The sequence below is a fragment of the Podarcis melisellensis genome (assembly GCF_964234715.1).
Source record: "Podarcis melisellensis genome assembly, chromosome: 1".
Lineage (NCBI taxonomy): Eukaryota > Metazoa > Chordata > Lepidosauria > Squamata > Lacertidae > Podarcis > Podarcis melisellensis.
Genome location: NC_138528.1, coordinates 55,403,195 through 55,424,987, shown reverse-complemented (window position 1 = coordinate 55,424,987; position 21,793 = coordinate 55,403,195). Strand labels below are relative to the sequence as shown.

The following is a 21,793-nucleotide window of genomic DNA, read 5'->3' as shown; positions in this document are numbered from 1 at the left end:
CACATCTGGAGATGCTAAGGATTGAATCTTTTGCATGCAAAACATTCTACAATGTTGCAATCCTTCTCAGGCACTAGAAAATGATAACATGCCCATCACTACTAACTTTCTTTTAGGTGGGCCCTCGTTTGAGCTCCAGGTTGCCATTATTTTGTGGCAGGGATTCAGCGGCATCCTGACAGAACAGGCTTGCACAATTGAAGTCAAATTCTGTGCTCTTCTTCAGCAAAGTCGCGTAAAGAACATAGTGACTTTTTGTAGTAAAAAGTGATGGGGAAATGCACTAGAGTTGGAAGGGGCTCTGAGGATAATCTAGTCCAACCCCCTGCAAGGCAGGAATATGCAGCTGTCCCATACAGGGATCAAACCTGCAACCTGGGCGTTATAAGCATCATACTCTAACCAACTGAGCTATCCAGGTTAGAAATTGTATAACTTCAGCGGAAACAAATTGGGATGAACCCTCAATAAACAGGTTGTCTGGAGGCAACCCAATAATTTGTTTTCTAATTTGTTGTGGGTTTAAAAAACAAGTAGCATGCCAGTAATATTTTGCCGGTGCCCTCATGGCTGCAACATAGTCAATAAATCAACACATGTACAATACAGCATATGGTATAAATAGGGGGACATTTAACCCCCACCTCCAGTGTTTTAGTCCATAATTCTGCTGTCACAGCCTATTTTTTCACTCTGCAGCTCTCACTCCCAAGTAAGTGCTCATGTGTTAGGACAGTTTTCCTGGAATGGCTTCACATGAGTGGGAGAGGGGTGCCATTTGAGCTGTGAATTCTGTTTTCATTGCAAAGGGCTTTCAGAACAAGGGAAGGGGCCTTAGCTCAGTGGTAGAACACCTGCTTTGCATGCAGAAGGTCCCAAGTTCAACCCCTGGCATCTCAAGGTAGTGCTGGGAATGTCCCCTGTAGGAAACTAGAACAGGAGCTGGTTAATGTGGACAATACAGGCCTAGATGATAGACCAAGGATGACCTGACATCATATAAGGCAGTTTCTAGTATTCCTGTTCCAGTAGCTGGATGTCTGAGTCCTTACTGACATGTGACATCAGAAGCAGAACCTGCTTGCCCTCCCTTAGCTGCATTGGGCATTGTGCTGTCTTCAGACAATCAAAGGGAAGTTAGAACAAAGATTCAGAATAAATGCTTCCTGAGCATATTCTCTGTATACCTTAAATTACTGCCCGTCTCCCACCCATATTGAAGATCAGGGAGGAGCCCACGCTTAGACTGGCACCTACAGCTGGGACTGGGAAATGCCCTGTGCAGAAACCCTGGAGATCTTCTGCCAGTGTTGACAGTACCAAGCTAAATGAACCAATGGACTGCCAGTATAAGGCAGCAGCGTATGTTCATCTTCCTATGTGATCAAGCCCCTGTTGGCTCAGATTAGACTTTTATAGGCTAGTGCTGTTCAAACAGAGCAACAATGGAATCCAGCTGTGCCCCATGTGAACTACGCATGTGCCTTAAAACAGTCCCCAGAAACCTCTGCCATATGCCAGATGTATCCTGCAAAATGTACCCTATAGTGGGATATCTGAAAGCTACTGCTCTAGGTCCTAGAGGCTAGTGAGTAAATCTTCCCATGCAAGAAAAGTTCAGATCCCATTTCTGTGAACAAGATCTTCTTCTTCTGCCCTATTTAATTCATCTCTCTCCCACCCACAGTGCCTTATATATTACATATTCCAAAGGCTTCTTTATTTGTGCATATCTTTCAAACTGCTGGCAAAACAGGTTTCATTTGCATTTTTCTCCTGAAATAAATCAAAGATTGCATCTAACCAAACACACAAAAGTTGTTTGCACTGCATTGGAAATGCAAGACTTTCCTAAGGGATGGGCTCCTGTTTGCAGAAGTCCTGGGTTCAATTTCAACTTTCTCTAGATCAGTTACAAGAGTAGAAGAAATGCTGAAGAAAGTATAATTTCTCTTCTGTTTTATTTTTTTTAATGAGCAGTAGGAAGAGAGATTCCTGAGGGAGCTGTTTGAGAGTATCATTTTACCATCTGCAGCCTCTTGAAATTAATTAAGATTGATCAGCTGTGAGGAGGGACCACTTATATGGATTCCTTTGAAACATTAAAGAGACTTTAAGGAGACTGTGTAGTAGAAAGCATTATCTGCAATGTGAAAGAAAAAGGGCAGACATTTTCTATGCAGCTTTTCACACATAGAATTGCTATGTAGATGGTTAACAGATTTCTGGATGTGCAGGCACTTTGAGTTCTCAATCAAAAGTGCATGTGCAGAGTGCATCTTTCTTGGGCATATGTAATATTGATTTGCACAGTCTGAAGTTGTGGGTTATTTCCTGACTCTGAATTGTTCTGTCTGGAATAACCATGGTTAAATTCCTTGATTGTCCTGTGTGGTGTACTTCTAATGGTTGCTCTGTCATTAGAGTTCAAAATTATTTTGCTTGTGGGGGGGTATATGATAGCAACCCTGACACTTTTCCTTTTAAAAGGATTAAGCAGTTCTGAAGTGAATTTGCACACAGACAAGGGCTAACCATAGTTTGGGCAGCTGTGGGCTTGGTGGATGCCAAGAGAACTGGCTTTATATATAGCATTCTACTTCTTTTAAATAGATTTAGAGTTAACCAAACAGCATAAAAGTGCGTTGTGTAATATTGGGCTGCATTCAATCAACCTAAATTCTACTCAGAGCAGAGCTGTTGAAATTAAAGCACTTAAGTTAGCCATGTCCATTAATTTCAATAGGTTTACTCAAAGGAGGACTAATGTTGAATACCACTCATTGTGTCTGTAATTATCTGCACATCTAGCAAATGCTTTTCTCAACTCTGTTTAAACAGGTACTTTGGTTAAAAAAGCGAAAATTCTGGTGGCAGTGCTGGACACTTTTATTATGTGGTTGATGTTGTCTCATCTGCATTATACCCCACACCACCCTGCTATTTTTCTAGAAAAAGAGGTGCCGGAATTCACCATGAACACATCCCTTGTTCTCTTATAACTGCAATGGTGCCCACCTGATAAGTGCTGGAACTGAGTCTTGGTGAGTTCCAGTGGGAAAAAAGCCACACACACACACGCACACAACTCACACACTCATATACACATACTATCCTGAATAACTTTTAAGGACATTGACTGAGACTGCTTCCACACTCAGATACTTGGCTTGTTCAACAGAGATGTTTTGCTGCCACCATTATCACTTTTAATGTGCTACTATTGCTATTTTCAGTGTTTCCCCTAAGACATCGGTGTTGCTTATTAGTACTAAACTAGCCACCACAAATATTTCCAAACTGAAGGGTCATACAAACAGGACTAGTTAACAGCATGGCTAGAATGCCTATTGCAGAGAAGAATATTTTTGTATTTAGTATCATAGTATGATGTGCATCATTTAGACTCATTGATCAAGGTTGTGTCATTCCCAGGGATGCTTGCTTATTGATTGCAAAAGCTGGCTGACGTCTTTTTCAAGGTCTTGGGCTCCCTCCGGTCCCCCACTCTCACTCCATTCATCTCTTTGAACTGTATTCTCTTTGCAGTGATTACTGCAGCTCATTGCCTGATGTCCATTCATAGGAAATGCATTACCTTTTATCTTGATCGGATCACTCAGTCCTTGGGCTATTATCTAATTGCATGCTCTCACTCTGAAGGCTCTCACCCATCTTTTGGATATTATCCCCCTTCCTTTATGGGTGGGATTTAGAGGCAGCTCGACCCTCCTATAAGGGACAGCAAGGCAGCAGCTGCCTGAGATGGCAGATTTTGGATGTCATGAAAGATAGCTGATGGTTTTGCCCTATGGGGCACAACCTACAGGGAAGTTTCTACCAAAATGAAGAGCACTTGTGGTTTTGCATAGTCTCCATTCATTCCAATGTTGCTTGCATAGGAGAGAACTTCCTATTGGACTGTATAAACCAACCTCTCATGGACCATCCTTTAAAAATAATTATTACTGGAAATTTGTAGCTAAAGATTTGGGTAGATAGTTAAAATCAATATCTCAGTCCTGGAACCTGGATTTTAGGCTGCAAAAACCTTGAAAATGGGCATTCTGGGAATGTGGTAGAGGTAGGACTGGGCATAGGAGACATATTTGTTGTTGTTTAGTCGTTTAGTCGTGTCCAACTCTTCGTGACCCCATGGACCAGAGCACGCCAGGCACTCCTGTCTTCCACTGCCTTCCGCAGTTTGGTCAGACTCATGTTTGTAGCTTCGAGAACACTGTCCAACCATCTCGTCCTCTGTCATCCCCTTCTCCTTGTGCCCTCCATCTTTCCCAACATCAGGGTCTTTTCCAGGGGGTCTTGTCTTCTCATGAGGTGGCCAAAGTATTGGAGCCTCAGCTTCATGATCTGTCCTTCGAGTGAGCACTATATGCTGGGTCTTAACTTTGTTCAGCTCAGTCACGCGATCTGGCAACCAAGCTGAACTTACACTGGCGAAAAGGGTGGTGTAAGTCAACATCTATTTGAAAGGCTCATGGGACTGCATTTTGGTTGATTTGGGACTATTGAATGAGGACTACTATTTGCGGCGCAGCAACACAGGAAGAGCAACTATCCTGCCTCCACACAGCTGTCTATGGTGTCAATGGGTTGGTGTTTTTGTTGGCCCCTACAAAGGGCAGCTTTTAACTGGTGACCACCTTACAGCAGCACAGTCACTTTTATGTTCAATCTTAGCTTTGCTTATCTCTACGAGGCACACACTGGAGAGTTAGGATCGCCAAAGGCAGGACGGCACATTTCTGGATCATGATTGGTTTGGGGAGGAATGTTTGTGTTCTCATAAGTGGTTCCAATGCTGCTTTCCCATATCCCCAGCTAGATGATGAAAATTGAGAGTAGATGTAATATCTGGCATATAATAATATCAGAACCAAGGTGGTTCTTTGGTCATCCCATATTAGGCCAACCATTTTTTTTTTTCAGAGGAGGCTGAAAAAGGAGTGGCCTTTGCTGTTTCAAATGGTGACAATGTAACCTGTGATTCTAGGAGCACTCAATTCCCTTACACTGTTATTGTGAGCAGATGTAACATTCCATAAGAACTACCAGATGCCAAAATTTGGCAGGACTTCAAGCCCTTTATTTTTGTGCAGTAGGGATCTGATCCACTTAATGTCATCATGAAGAAGAGATACTCTAAAAGTTAATGGCTCTCATCTAGTACAAGGACTGGCTTTCCTCAACTGTGTTAAATTCTCTGCAATAGTACCTTTCAGTTTAGGACCAGCCATGTTCTTGTGGCTTTCCAAAACACAAGATGTCCAGAGATGAAAAGGCAATTTACATTCGTTTTCAGCAATCCGGTTTCCAGTGAACCTGCCCATGGCATGAGATCATCTCCAAATCTAAGTATGGGTCCTTAGGGGACAATTTCACAAAGCAAAGATGAAAAGGCAGCATTATCATTTTACAAAAAAGGGAATCTCATCGTTCTCAGTGGGTTTATTTCCAACTAAACATGTCCATGGGTTGGGTAGCAATTGCAGTGAACTTGCAGTGGGCAAAGCCCCATATTTGAGCATGGTCCACTCACCCAGCTTCACCTTATTGGCCTGTTTTTGTGCATGATAAATTTAGTGAAATAAGCTAATGGTTGATTAGGAGTTTATTACCTCATGTGAGGAAGTTTCAGCTGAACTGATCATTCTAACAGGCTCCATATAACTAGGCATCATTGAAAGGAAAGATAAACCCATCTGAACTTTGTAGGTGAGGATGATACTGAATTTTTTTTTTGTACTGTCCATGAAATGTAAGGTTTCTCTGTCCTTCAACTGATTAACATTTGGAAAATTTAGAAGAGAGATGGCAATGATGGTAATTTCCAGTGGCTTCCAGATGAAAAGCCTTGATGAAAGTTTTTGTAGCTCACTTTCACTTTAAATATGATAATAGTTTGTGTCAGACAGGTAAAAGAAAAGAGAAAACTGCTCTCAATATGGACATGCACCTCTTGGTTTAAGACCAAGACGAATATCATGTAGAAGCAGCTGGAAGGAATTTCCTTTGCTTGACCGTGCTATGTCTAAGCTACCAGATCACCTAAAGGAAAGTCAAGACAACTCTTGATATTATTTTGTCCCCTAAAGGACTTGAGACAACCGTCCAACCTCTCTGGTACCAACATGCAGCACAAACTATTCCTGTAAGGATTTAAGCTAATCAGGAGCTCCATATTGGTGCTGGTTTATAAAGTGTCTAATTATGGTTGTAAAACATCACCACTGATAACATAATTCAAAGCCAGAGCTGCTTCCAGGAATACCCCCTCATTTGAGGAAACTGAAAACAGGAACCTTCCAAAGGGCATTTTACATGTTTAACAGCACTTTCTCCTCTTTTTATGCTCTCAGAAACCCTGTGAAGCAGACTAGGCTGAGAGACAGTGCATTCAAACAAAGCCTCCCACACATTCAAGGAAAGTGTGATGCAGAAAGCCCCTGCCAACCACACATTGACACTGATGCTCCCATTGATTGTGCTCTTCCTTGCACTCTGTTGCAGCCATGCATTCAGTGGTCTGGGGAAAAGGGTCATCTTATCACCACCGAGGGAAAGATCCCAGGAGAGAGAGGGAGAGAGAGAAATGACAGAAAATGGCTTCAGAATCCTGATGACTTGGTTTGTTTCAATATCCTTTTATTGTCATTTTATTCATTTATTCAATTTTATTTGTACGCCACCTTAAAGGAGGAATATACATAAATAAACATGTGCCTGGCCAATCAGGAGTCCCAATTGGGTGGAAGAATCTGACAGCCTCCTTATCTCTAGTGCTCAAGTTGTGAGCAGTGATAGCATTCCTACTACATGCTTATGTGTTCATTGCATGTGTGCACTCCTTTTTGAGGGGCTGGGGGTAAAAATAAGGTGCTGATACTCATATACATAAAAGTGTGGTGGGTGCCAACACAAACCAGGTCTCCCCAGTTCACATCCGATTTCTCAACCACTACCTAACACTGGCTCCCTGTTGTTGCATTAATGAAATTAACTGTTTTACTTGCTTTTCGATACATATATTCTCTACTCTTGTTAAATCCAACTGGCCAAATCCTTTAGAAACTTTAATTAATACCCAGAACCCTTGTAATATCATGATTCTTTATAGAAGGGTAAGACACCGTCAGGTCGATTAAGCACCCAATTGAGCCTGAGTTGGGGAAAATTGGTGTAGCGGTCTCTGTTCAATGGAAACACTTCAGTTTAATAAAAGGTGAATGAAAGCAGGTTTCTGTTTGCCTTGGAACATTTGTTGTTGTTGTTATTGCAGCCCTTTGCAATTGGCAAATTAGGGAACTGAGCCAAGCTCTGAGAAGGAGGAAGGCAAAAATCGACTTGAAACTGAGGCAATTTTTAAACTTCCTCCCATGGAAAACAGAAACAACAGAAGTGAACAACCTGAAGAAAAGAATGTGATGGATGCTTGCTTTGAAAAAAAGGTTTAAGAGTGCAATTTGAAGGTTAAGGGTGATGGGGCACAGCTGAAGGTGTTTTAACCGCTCATCTAATGCCCTGCTAGGCTGTCTGGCTGCTGCAACAGAAGTGACGTTGGAGGTGCATTCTTCTGACCCTCAGTCCATTTTGCAGTTGCTTTTTTTGTTTTTAATGACTCCTGGTGGAAACAATAGAATGGAAAGAAGAAGGGGAGATGTAAACCAGTCCTTGAGCCAAGTTCCTGAACGGTTCGCAACATGCCCCCCTTTTTTTACTTAACTAATATCAGTGTCACAGCCATGGTATGTGTGACAGTAGCTCACTTTCCTCAAAATCACTTGCGATCCTAGCAATGCAGAAAGAGCACTCCCAAACTTCGGCTGTCAGTACTACAAATGTCTTCAGAACAGATTTCAGAGGAAGACAGCGCTAGGGAAAGGAATAAAACCTCAGAAAATAACATGGCTATAGATTACCTTAAGCCCATCCAAATTAGCATTCAATGAAGTTAGCTCTAGTTCACAAAAAGCCCATAACAGAATTCGTACATCTTTAAGGAGCCACAAGACCTTGTCATTTATATTTCTTATACTGTGACTCACTGTCATTCCAAACGCATGGTTGGAATTGCCAAGCAGTGCAGGGGATAAGGAGTCGGACAAGAATTGGAGATACCTGGGTTCAAATCCGTATCCTTTATTTTAATTATTTATTGATTTAACGTATTTCCATCCCACCCTTCCATTTAAGCAAGAGAAACACCACCACCATCACTTAGGGTGACTTGAAACCAGTTTTGAAAACAATCGCAAACATCTCAACAAGAATTTAAATGCTAAAAGATGGCACAGCAGATGAGCACAACCTGGGCTAGTTCTATAAAAAATATCAGAAATACTTTCAGTTTGGCCTGCCAAAAGAGGAAGGTCCTCATCTGGCAACAGAAAACCATCAGAGAGGAAGCAAGACAACTACCCCAGGCTGGCTATTTAGGGGTGGGAATCAACCACATACCAGCAAACTCAGGTTGCACAATGACAGTTGAGTGATTTTTGTGCAATATAGCCATTTCCCCGCAAAGCCAGACACTTTGTGATTGGGAAAGTGATGGGGAAACACACTGGAAAGTGTGGGAGGACAATGGTAAGACACAGCATTGGCTAACATCCCCATAAATTGGAACGTACGCTCAATAAATAGCCTAACCTTCCTGTAACTTGTGTGCAAAGAAATCAGGAGCAATGCTCAATAAACAGGTTGTCTTGAAGCAACCACTGAGTAAGATGGTCCAACCCGCTAGGTGTTGCCACAGAGAAGGCTCACTGCTGTATCCCTGCCAAAATTACCTTGGATACCAGCAGGATTGTGAGTAGAGTCTCTCTAGTACAGGTGTAGGGAACCTTTGGCCCTCCAGATGTTGATGAATGACAACACCCATCACACCTGACGATGCCAGGGCTGATGGGAATTGTAGTTTAGCAACATTTGGAGGGCCAAAGGTTCCCCAGTCCTGTTTTTGTGGATCTTAAAGAGCAGGCAGGCAACCAAAGACAGCCATTTATGTGTCCTGTTCCTAATCTGTGTTTTAGAGCTTCATATAGCCATGAAGTTTGCTTGGCGCTCTTGGGTTCTTCATAATCTCTCTGTTTACCCTTTCTTGCTGTGAATATAAAATAGAATTGAGTCGAGAAATGTGCGTGTTGCTCTGAGCCCCCTGAGAAAGGGCAGGCGGAAATGTAAAATATTTTTTCGGAGGTAATATAATTTCAAAAGTTATTCCACCACATTACTCACTGTGTGCTTGTATAAACTTTTTAAAAAACAGTAAAAACAACAAGAACAAGGTTTTGCATCCAGGCAATTTAAACATAATCAGAGGGTCTGTTTGCTCTAACCAATATATATTATGTAAATTAAGAGGGTGGGGGAAAGGTATAATTAAGTTTATTTAATAATAATTCTGCTACCATAATTTGCATGTTCTAGGCTTCTGGCTACATGCACAAATCAGAAACAAATATAATAATCAGTACATGGAAACAGAAACAAAGCTGTACTAGAGTCGGGAATTAGGCTATGTGAATGAAACACAGCATTTAAAATTCCATTCTCATTACGTTTGTCTTTTGAAGGCATTCCTCTTCTTGTGACTTACCAAACCTCTTGATTTCTTAACTTCATCGCTTCCAGTCTTTGCCACGAGGTGTCACTGGTTTGCCCACCCAGGAGACTTACACACTGCTGTCATCTTGTTCCCTTCCTGTTAAAGAGAATTGAATGCCATTGCTCATTCTGCTCAAAGTTGGAAACAAACAGCTAGACGTGGAAATGAATGCGACTTGTGAAAATGTTGATATGGAGCTGGAGGGAACAGTATCCCGTAAACATCAGCTGCTTAATTCTTTTTCAGTTTTGAAAATAATGAATTTAGCCTGTGCTTGAGGCTCTGCCACACCATTAGGCAGCTGCTCCAGATGGCAGATATTGTGAACCATTAAAGAGCAGCACACTGTTAGTTATTTAATTGACTATAATATTTTTACTTCTGGTAGGTGCCATTTGGATTTTCTACCTCAGGCACCAAGCATCTCAGAATTGGCTTATGGCTCCGGACAGTGAATAGGCACAAGAGGCATAAAGAAGAATTCTCCAAAGGTGAGAGCTCGCAGCCTGCGCTGCATATATCAGGAGTCACCAACATGCTGCCCACAGGCATACATGTGCCCACAGAACCACCTCCCTCCCTGAAATTAAGCTTGAAAGAAGCATTCTGTTACTGCCAAGAGAACAGGCCATGGTATGAGTTGCAGGGCATGTCAACTTTTCAAATGCCCCCCGAACGTTAGCAGCCCCTGGCATGGGTCAGTGTCATGGATTGGCTGGATGTAGAGGCACCAGCTGGGGAACCCCCAAGGGAACCCCCAGAGGAAGAAGGTCAGAGCCAGGGGACTGGTGGTGGGACAACATTGAATGGGCGGAGGAAGAGGAGAGAGCAGACTGGAAGGAAGAGGTGTCAGAAGCAAAAGAGGGGTAACAGGGTTTAGTGAACAGGAAGAGGCTGGGGCAGAGAGCAGGCCAGGCTGAGATGCAGAAAAGGAGGCTGGAGAGGAGGGGGCCAAAGAGGCAGTCTCCCCATCCTGCTGAGACCAGCTCTCCTCTCCCTTGGTCTCCTAGAACACACAGAAAAATGAAAAGGGCAGAGGAGAGATTGGTTGAATGCAGGCACAATCTACATCTGCTTGGGAAAAAACCCTGGAGGGGAATGGACCTAGGAAGTCCTTGCAGCTGCCTCAATGGGGCAAGAACTACTGGGAAGAGTTCTGGGATCACTAGGTTTGCATTGTTTTGATTTTTGTGAATAAAGAGTTAACTTCACAGACACCAGTGGTTTTTATTATTACTGTATTATTATTGCAGACCTTCACCTGACTCCAGCTCCTGACATTTAAACTGTGCTGATCTGGTATAAGGCTTAGTCTAAAAATTAAGAAGCAAACAGATGAAATCAATGTTCCAAAACTCTTCTGGCCTCCGACCAAACAGATACGTACAAAATATAACACCAGATGAAACAATTCCCTCTCTTTTAAAAGGCCATATATTTGGGTAAAAATTCCATCTGAACCACAGTCTATTACGTGGTAAATGAAGCTTGCTTAGCAAAAAATTAATACAGGCATTTTCTCCAGAAAGCAAAACAGTTACCACTATGTACCAATTCATTATTCTAATTCCCATCCCTGGATCAGGAATGTTATCATAATTAACAGCAGCAGCTGTCTGGGGCCTGAAACTCACAGAGAGGCATAGAACGGAAGAGATGTGCTAGAGACATCGGGAGGAGATGTTTGCGTGGCAGAGCCATCTGTCAATCTGTCACTCCTCTGCTCTTTGGGGGATGAGTCAGAGCTGTCTTCAAGCAAGTGTCTGAATGGCAAATGCTTGACCATTACCCCTCTGGCAGATTTTGTAGCTGTGCCGCTCTTGACTGAGACCAGCAACTGCCACTATGCTGCACCAAATCGGAAACAGCGAAGTGTCATCACAGCTGCCTCTGTGTACTCCCTCTCATTGCTAGCCCCGTTGGGGAAGCATCATGGGATCCACTCACAGTTGCCAAATCTTGGCCCATTCCATGTATTCCCTGAAATAGCACCATAAATCCTGCTGCAGTGATTCTTTAACATGCTGTGAAACACTGGGGCTGCCGGTTCTGAATTCTGCATCATCTTCTGGCAGATGAGGCAAAGGGAACTTGCAAATTGTGGTGGAAGGTAGACGGGGAAAAGAAGTGGGAGGGGGCTTATTGGTTTGTTCAGTTCTTGTTTTTATTATGTATTTTGCATTGTTATCTTGTGTTTTTGTGCTGCAAACTGCCCTGAGATCTTCCAACGAAGGGCAGTATACAAATTTAATGATAAATAAATAAAGTTGAGAGGACAAAGAGGGGTGATCAGAACAAGATTTCCCTCCCCATCATTTTTGTGTAAGGTTCCACTTGGATCTGGTGGAGGCTAAGATGCCTAACCACCCCCTTATTTATGAAGTCATTTATTTAGATTTTTAGCTGGCCAGATGTCAAGGGGCCTGAGCAGATCCACGAGTACCGTATATTAAAACATGTAAAACCTAGCCAGTTAAGATCAGTGGAACAAACAGATAACCATTGTTATCTGAGATAGTCAAGAACACATTATTTTCAATGACTTGCCCAAGCACATAAAGCAAGTCAGTGTCAGAAGAACTAACCGCCCTGGTTAGGCAGTGCAGTGGTGCAGTTCTTTTGTACAAAGACCTCAACTCTCACCTTACCATCCCTTTTCTCTGCTTGGAAATCCACATGTAAGACTAGAACTTTGGGAATCTTCCTCAGTTTGAGCTGCGCCAAGGTCTCTCCCCGGGATGTTGCGCTCTTGTTTTTCTCTGGCTGGTACACTGAGCAAAGAAGCTGATTTCATCCCTCGTTGTCACAATGAGGGTATTATACTCTGAACTTTAATTCAAAACACCATTCAACAAAGAGAATCTTGTCACGCAGTGCCAGGGCCTGGACTGAGGGAGATCTTAAGGCACAATCAGTCCGAACTTATGCTAGGTGCATAAATGGTTTCCTTGCTGTCTGGTTAAGTACCGCTTCCCACTTAGGGTCCCATTGCTTTGATAAGAGAACGTATTTCTGGCATGCCATCTAGATTATAGTGAAGGTTTCCTGTTTATTTTACATATCCTCTGGGCCATTGCAAGAAGTATTTCCCTCCGGCAAGCTGAAAGACAATATAGATGCATCGTTTTCGTGTGTTAAGTCAGAGCTGGGGAATATCTGACTGTGTGCACATTACTGGTTTACAATGCAGGCTGGCCATTCTTTTTCTCAATTCAGCTGGTTTTTGGGAAAATGCAGTATTTCATAAGAAGCGACAGGATCAATACAAAATAGGTATAGATTGTGATTAATGTCGTGTGTACACTGCTTCCCAAACCGGTGATGGTAGTGCACTGGATGCATAGTAAATGGGACGGTGCTCATAGGCCACATTCACACCATACATTTAAAGCACTATGATACCACTTCAGATGTTCACGGCTTCCCCCAAAGAATTCTGGGATATGTAGTTTGTGAAGGGTGCTGAGAGTTGTTAGGAAACCCCTCTTAATCTCACTGAGCTACGATTCCCAGAGTTCCCTGTGAAAAGGGATTGATTGTTAAACAGCTCTGGGAAGGGAATTGGCATTTCCTAGCAACTCTCTGCACCCTTAACAAACAATGGCTCCCATCATTATTGGAGGGGGGGATTCATGATTGTTTAAAGTGGAAGATGGCATGGTGTGAAGGTGGCCACAGTCTTTTATCAGCCTGAGGGCTGCATTCCTTATGGATGTCCTTTCAGGAGCTGCATGCCAGGGCTAGACAGGGCCAGAGGCAATGGATGAGGCTCTTGCTTTTGTGCAGTGGGTTACATTCCAGCCCCACAAAAGCCAGAGGTTCTTACATGCCCCCTTTATCTCTCCATCCAAGCAAGCAAGCAAGCGAAATTAGCACAGTTGAAGGACACATTCAAGCCAGGCAAAATCACTTGAGGGCACAGAGCAGGGGCAGAAAGGGTTGTGGCCTAGAGAGAGCCCCGAGGGCCAGACAAAGAAGCTTGGAGGGCCACAGGCAGGCCTGAAGTTCCCTCTGTGTTGTTAAGTGAACCTGCAGCTTTGCAAGCAAGCCATTTAAGCGCTATCCTTTTTGGTCTACCAATTGGATGATGTTTGTCGAGAAACGCAGGAGGTTAATGGTGCACGGAGAGGAAGCGCTGTGTTGGAAAAACACGCCACCTTTTCATGGAGGAATATTTGCACACAAACACACTCACCTTTTTTGATGATGTGGGCATTTCAGGGAGCACAGGTCTTAACAGACCTGCATCCTATGTTGCTTAGTTTAGCTCAGGAAAGCACGACCCACAGTCATTTCCCCTCTCTTCCTTCCCGCTAGGAAATGTGAAAACAGTTATGATGTTTCTCAACTTCCTACAAATGAAGGTGACCATATATAGCCGGTCCTCTTCCTTCCTCTCAGAACCCTCTGATTATATATTATTTCCACTACAAGATGCCAATGTTGCTGTGAAGGAAAGAATGTAAACTCATTAGTGTAATGCAGAATAACTTTAAACGGGTATGTGTGCAAGTTAGGCCTATGTGACACATGGGGCCAGGGGGTGTCCTCCCACCCACACGGCACGCATGAAGCTAAACATGAAATTAGCTGCCCACACCACATACCTGCAGTAGTGCCAGATTTCACAAATGCCTGTAAACTCATCTATAAACTTACAGGAAATGGCTATACAAATGTGTCACACAAGCTTTAGCCACACCCCTCCCTGGCCCTCCTTTGACGTGGCTGTAATATGTCTATGGAGTGTAGTATTGCCATTTGCCTGGGCGGAGAGATGTAAGTGTTGAAACCTCCAGTGTTTCTGTGGCTGGGGACTGTGGCTTGCTATGCACAGGGAAGAATCCCCAACCACCATTGGCATGTAACCACTGAAATGCCAATGGGTTGCCCATGTTGGAAAGCACTGGAAAGTGTTTCCTCACGCTGGAGATACGGCACTATCAAATTAACCTTGGGAACTGTAGTTCTGCCAAGATTCCAACACCTTTGTAAAGTCCCAGAAATTTACTCTTAATTCAATTTTATTTTAGTTTTGTGCACCACTCAGTTTTTATATCATGTTTATCTTATTATTAGCAATTTTTGTTGAATGTTGTTGCGTTTTTATTGTTTTTATGTAAACTACTTAGAGACTTCTATTATCTGAAGCAGATAAATAAATAAGTAACTGACCTAATCGATCTAGAATAATGGACCAAGTGGATAATGGTATTTCAAGCAAGGTGTTTCTAAATCAATGAATGCTTTAACAATAATGGGCATTTTCTACCTTTGTTTGCCTAGTAAAATCAATGCAAAATGTCACATAATTCCTCATTTGCAGTCATGTCGCTTCTCCCATCACGGTACTACATTGTTAAAAGAAGTCTCAGTCCGTCAAATTCCTTTCCGCACACAAATTGTCAAAGGCATGGGAGCTCTGGTGATCCACATTAATTCTGGCAACTCTGTTCTCCACAAAAGGCTCTAGTCTGCTCCATTTTCCTGATGCATGAGACAAGTGAAGTAGGAAGCAAAAAGGGGAAAAAAGAGCTACATACAGGGAAGGGATTTAGCTCAATGGGCAGAGGACGTGTTTTGCATCCTGAAGATACTAGCTTCAGTCCTCAGCATCTCGCAGGGAAGACGATCTGTTTGAGACCCTAGAGAGTTGTTGCCAGTTTAGACAGAAGGGGGCTAGTTGAATCAATGGTCTGATTCAGTTTAAGGCAGCTTCACATGCTCATTCTGCTCTGCATCCCAAACGTTCATTTCTGAGTTCCCCTTCATTTTTCAGATTGTGCAGAGGAATCCCAGAGAAACAATTCCCATTGTAATTCTGCTTAGAATCTGCAGCGTCTCTATGCAGGAAAGCAGGGCTAGTATGATTAAATGGAACTGAATCTATGCCCTTAAACGGAGAACAGGATACAGGATGACTACAGTACGGCCTGCGCTTCCTGGATGGAAGTCTGGTCAAAGGGGGTGGCATACTTTCTTCCGGGGCTATTGTTCCTTCTCAGCCTTAAGCCCTAGCCTTTCTTATTTACCTATCCGGACCGACCATCTGCTTGCATATTAGATTTTGTTTGTTCCATAAACAATGGCATCTCATTGTGATGATAATATATGCACTCTAGCTATGCACTTCCTTATCTTCCTAAGTTTATCTGGCACATTGGCTTTCTTGTGCCATTGCTAGCAGAATGTGAAATACTGCGGCATTTGATTTCTTTGTGCAACAATAAATAAAGAACATTCACCAACAAGGAAAGCATTCGGATTACGCATGGACCCAACATGTCCCAGTGTTGAATTTGGACCTAAGATATTCAGGCACACAGCTCAACCATAAACCTGCCAATGGAACTTGTGGCCCCCTGTGCCAGGGCCTGCCCCATTCAAGATGGTCTACGAATCTCAGTTGCCCCAGGGGCTGGAGGACATTGCAGGCATTCTAGGAAAATCAAGATGGTGAGCAGCCTCAGCCAGCACTTCACTTTTTTCCACCCTAGTAAATGTTAAAACGGTCCAGGAGAGTTTGCTGTGGGAACAGCTGTCAGCCCCTGTGAGGCTCCTGGGCTCCTGACCATGCCAGGTGCTGATGCTGGGTCTGCATTAGGGATGTGTGAGAGATTCGGTTTGGTTTGCCTTAAAAGGGGAACTTACCTCATTCACACTTTCTGAAATAATACATGAACTGAAACATTGCCACCCTTTGAATTTTGCACATCTCCAAATTTTGCAGTGTAGTTCTTCAGCAAAGCAATGTCTACAAAAATCCCTTTTTTAGAAGTTTTACAAAATATACAACACAAATAAAGACCCAGATATCAGTAGCACAGAAGGATCTACAGAATGGGTAGGCAAACTAAGGCCTGGGGGCCAGATGCAGCCCAGTCGCCTTCTAAATCTGGCCTGCGGACAGTCCAGGAATCAGCGTGTTTTTACATGAGTAGAATGTGTCCTTTTATTTAAAATGCATCTCTGGGTTATTTGTGGGGCATAGGAATTTGTTCATTATTTTTCCCCACCCAAAATATAGTCCGGCCCCCAACAAGGTCTGAGGGACAGCAGACCGGCACCCTGCTGAAAATGTTTGCTGACCCCTGATCTATAGAGTCAGCTTCTGATACTGCAGAATAATTATATAAAACTATAATAACTTTAAGTCATGTGGGGGTGGGTCTGCGCCCTTAGTGGGGGCCAACTTCACTAACCCCTAGGGATGCCTTTGGACCTATAGTACTCATCCTGCATTGCATTTTGATAGCCTATAATATTCTGTTATAAAGCAAACAAACCCAGAATTTCAAACAGAGCTGGCATTGTGAGAGGCACTCCCTTAAACAAGGCAAGTTCATCTGGTGAATGCAAGACCATTATGCAAGGCCAAGCGACTCTGGTAGGTTTGGGACTGGCAGGCCAAGTCTCTTTATGGAGTGAATAAAACCTTGGAGTTCAAAGGAACTATTCACTTGTTATGTGCATAATTGCTGTAGGTGAGTGTTCTTTGTGTTGTAAAGGGTAGGATAGTCCTGTCATGAACAGTGAAAGGGCATCATTTTCTCATGGGAACTCAGAGTTGTGAAGTAACAGTGACTTAGTCCAGGAAGCTAAGTTCAGAGTGAAGCACTTCTGGGGAGCACCTTGTAAAAAAAGAAAACCAGAGAGGAGCCACCAAAATTATGTTATGCAAGAGTGGCAGAAAATTCAGGCTCCAATCTGCTAAATTTTATATGAAGCTTGCAGAAGCAAATGTTATAGGCTGTTAAGGGAATGGGGACAATCAAGCCAGTGAAGCAGATAAATTTTGAAAGGGACACAGTCTCCAAACCTGCCTACCTTTCCTAGTTTATACATGCAGAATATCAGTTTAGTTAGGTACCAAGTCTCTGCTCAATTGCAATGCTTCAGTGTCTATGTTGTCTTCACATGGGAGAGGAAATCAGAACAAATTGGCCACACTTTTGTGACCCCACCAGCCATACTCTCTAGCAGCCCTGCCAAGTCCAGTAACCAACAACTACCACATTACAGAGTGTTGGGAGATCAGAGCTTGTTGGATCTGGGCCTTGCACTGATTGTGCTTTGAGCCTGTAAGATTGACACTCCTGCAAATAGAGAGTCAATAGATTCTTACAAAAGTGTTTTTGAATACATTGGCGCTCTGTTCCCTTTGACCCTGCATAGGCTGCCCTGAACTTTTCACCACTCGGGGAAGAAGGAGAAAAACAAACAATATTATCGTAAGGAAGGTGTGGGTGTTTTGACAATTAACAGGAAAGGCAGCAGTTCAGATGTTCCTAGAATTCAGCATGGATGGCTGAAACCTATACCAGCACTTGGACTCTTGGAAAGGAGGACAAACAAACAAAAACGGGGAAGCCAACATGCGAAAGAGCAGCTACAGTGTCAACATCAGGAAGAATGAGCCATCTTTCAGCAAAGTTAAAGCAAGTGGGGAAAGAAGACATCCTATAGGGGTTCCCTCCTTTAAAGACTCTGGTTAACAATGTCCTGAAAAGCTACTGCAATGCTCTTAGGCTGCGTACACACCAACGGATCGTGGGAACTGTCGTTTTTAAGAGTGCTTAGAATTGTGGCTCCATGGTGCATCACAGCTCAAGCTTCTATGCACAAGAAAAGCAAATGCCATTGTCTTCCATTTAACCTTTCATAAAAGGAATAAAAAAGAGGCAGAGGAGTTGTAGGTTTTCAATGTAACCATTTTAATGGTTTCCAAATAATTCTGTATTATCAACGAGCTGAAACACTTTACACTCATAAATACCACAGCATCTGATGACAGTCAAACTATCCTGTTCAGACCTGTGTACAAATGAGAAGAATAAAGGATACAAGGTAAATCATAAAGAGGAGCAAGGGACGCTGGGTCAGGAACAAGACTTAATAAAGGAGTCTGTGATTCAAATTCTCCTGGTTGATATTTACATATTAATCAGAAGAGTTTCATTTCTGGTGATTCACTGGTGACACTCATCCACAAAGAAAAGTACTATTGTGTCCAAGATACACTTTATTTCTTATAAAATGAGTCAAGGCTTGCTGGCCAGCTGCTTAGGCTTGCTGAATGCCAAGATGTGTACCAGTGGATAAAGAGCAGTTAAGGCTGCATGTGTTTCTCTTTGTGACTGTATGATCTTTACATAGTGACTGTATGATTTCATCTTCATAAGTGTTAGAATTAAACAACCCACCCCTGAAGTTGCTTTCAAGCATTTCCCCCAGGAAATGTTGACGGGAAGTGTGAATGCTGGGATACAGGGCTGTGTTGGCGGAGCAGGCAAAGCCCTGGGGGTCTGGCAGTGGCACAACGAAGGGGGTGAGGTGGGGAAGCGGTAAGCTCTGCTGCCTGAAGCAAATGGCTTCACCTTGCTCAATAGACAGGCCGTCCCTGGGTGTCCCATTCATCTCATCCTCTGAACAATTCTAGAACTACAGTCATACCTCGGGTTACAGACGCTTCAGGTTGTGGGTTTTCGGGTTGTGCACTGTGCCAAGCCCAGAAGTACCGGAACTGGTTACTTCTGGGTTTCGGTGCTCACGCATGCGCAGAAATACGAAGTTGCGCTTTGCGCATGCGCAGAAGTGCCGAATCGCAACCCGCACATGCACAGACATGGCGCTGCAGGTTGCAAATGCTGTGGGTTTCAAGCGTACCTTCTGCACAGATCACGTTCGCAACCCGAGTGTCCATTTCAAATGTTCAGCTTAAAATTTCTTTTGATGATGACTTCATGAGGGCATGTGGCTACATCAGCAGTTTTTGGCAAGCTATGTTGGGTGATGACCCACTTCTCAATTAGTTCATATGTAAGCAGCTGCTTTTGAACTAGTTCTGAGGAAGAGAGCAAGATTCCAGAGTCCAGACAGTTGTACCTAGTTCTTGAGCTCTTGCAAAGTTTTCAATAACTTGGCTGACTAGGGTGCAATCTACACACATATAAATCCCTTCTGAAAATGCTTTTTTTTAAAAAAAGAAAAGAAAAAGAAAAGGCGTTTTTAAAAATACATTGAATTCACCATCTCCATCTAGTGTCACATTGAAAGTGCACTTAAAACATTTTATTTGCAGCTGTATAGCTGAGTCCTAGTACTCTGGTAAGAGAATTTTGGTTAGATGCCTATTGCAGTTTGTAACAAAGACCTGCAGGATTACATTATGCAAAAGAATATCTTCTTTTAATACTCAGAAATCCATATCCTTTGTTTATGTGTCTGTCACAGTTGCTGATATTTCCATAGTGAAATAATCATAGCTACCAGCATATTTTGCTAAATAAGGGCAACAAGAGATGTGATTGAGTGAGAGGGTGCAAACTGATAACCTGAGCAATCTTTATTTATAAACCCACAGCTCAGTCTTATGCAAGTAAATCCCACAGAGAGTTTGTACCCAAATAAATGTGGATAGGATTGTAACCTTAAGAGGTGCACACACATATACAATAGTCTGTGCTGCTCCGGCTTCAGATACGTTTTGCCCTTTTAAACTCGTTTCCAATTCATCCTCTTTAGATCCATTTTCTTATGTTATGTCACCCTTGAATGGTAACATGAAGCAAGTGCAAGAAGCAGAATGAAAGAACTGGGCATCCCTGCACAGATCTGCTGAGAACTGGAGGGCCCTGCTCCTGCCTCTACCCACCTGGCCCAGGGCGGGGCCTGCCAGGTTTTATAAGGTCTGCTGCTGCTGCTGCTGCTGCTGCTGCCCAGCTTCTTCTTTTAAATTGCTTTTTATATCCTTAATTTTTTAATATCCTTAATTTTTGGTGTGTGTTTTAACTGACTTTAACTGAGTTGTAAGGGCATTTTGTGGGATGTACCTAGGAGGAGAGGTGCAGGGGAGACCCAGTTACAGTGGTTCTGGATAGGGGGATGTATGGCATGGAAGGAGGGGCAGGCCGGGTAAGCGGCACATGGCATAGACAGTTAGTGACTGTGCCTTGTGCCAGCCCCTCATCCAACCTGGGGAACTGTGGTTGTCATATCAGCCAGCCCTCAGGTCTGTGACTGCTGCTGTTGAATGCCAGGTTGGCCCAGAATAAAATCTCCCTCATCCATGATCTGGCTGATCTGGCACATCCTGATGAAACCTGGGTGGTTGAACAGTGGGGTGGAGTTGTGCCCACCTGGGTACTCAGTGCAGCATCAGGCCAGACTCAAGGGTTGGGGAGGGGGCGTTGCTGTGGTCTATAGAGATTCTCTCTATCTCCAGGCTCTCTGTCCAGTTGTGGGAGAGAATCTAGAGTATGTGTTCCTGGCATTGGGCAATCAGGACAGATTAGGGATTCTAAAAGTTGGAAGGAAAGCTTCAGGATGGAAAGGCAGAACAGTGGTTGCTTTCTGTTTGAATCAAAGGCTGTGGCCATGGGGGAACAAAGACCCTTTTGGGGTTGTTCTCCTGTGGACTCTTCCATTGCAGGCTCAGGTTGTGTGTGTGTGTGTGTGTGTGTGTGTGTGTGTGTGTGTGATATATGATACCATATATCATAAATAAACCACAGTCTCTGCTGTGCCTCATTTCCAAAAGGAAACACTCACCTTGATCAAGTGCCAGGAACCCTTGGAATCTCATATCACTCAGAGATTAGAGTGGCATACACCTGTATTAATCTCTTTCCAGATACAGTGGTCCCTCTGGTTATGTACTTAATTCATTCCAGAGGTCCATTCTTAACCTGAAGCACCACTTCAGGTTAAGGACACCACCGGAGCATGATTTCTGTTCTCATCCTGAAGCAAAGTTCTTAACCCGAGGTACTGTTTCTGGGTTAGCGAAGTCTGTAACCTGAAGTGTATGTAACCTGAAGCGTATGTAACCCAAGGTACCACTGTACTGGGAACAAATCACTGGAGAATACTATACTGTTGTTTTCTGAGAAACATTTGGCTGATCACTGTTCATAGCTGTCAACTTTTCCCTTTTCTTGCGAGGAATCCTATTCACAATAAGGGAATTTCCCTTTAAAAAGGGAAACGTTGACAGCTATGTCACTGTTAGAAATGGAATGCTGGACGGGATGGGAGGAACTTGCTTACTTAAGTCCAAAAATACAGTTTTGAGCAGAGGTGCGTGATGAGCCTCAGAACACCAAACCACTTAGTCAACCCACGTATTTACTCTTACAAATTACCCATTTCACCAAAAACCCTTTAAAA

At 43.2% G+C, this 21,793-nt stretch overlaps 1 long non-coding RNA gene across 1 annotated transcript in view; it reads left to right on the top strand.

Annotated features, from left to right (window-relative positions):
- Nucleotides 1-21,793, top strand: part of LOC309359013 — an 812,289-nt gene that overhangs the window by 10,277 nt on the left and 780,219 nt on the right. The window lies entirely within an intron of this gene.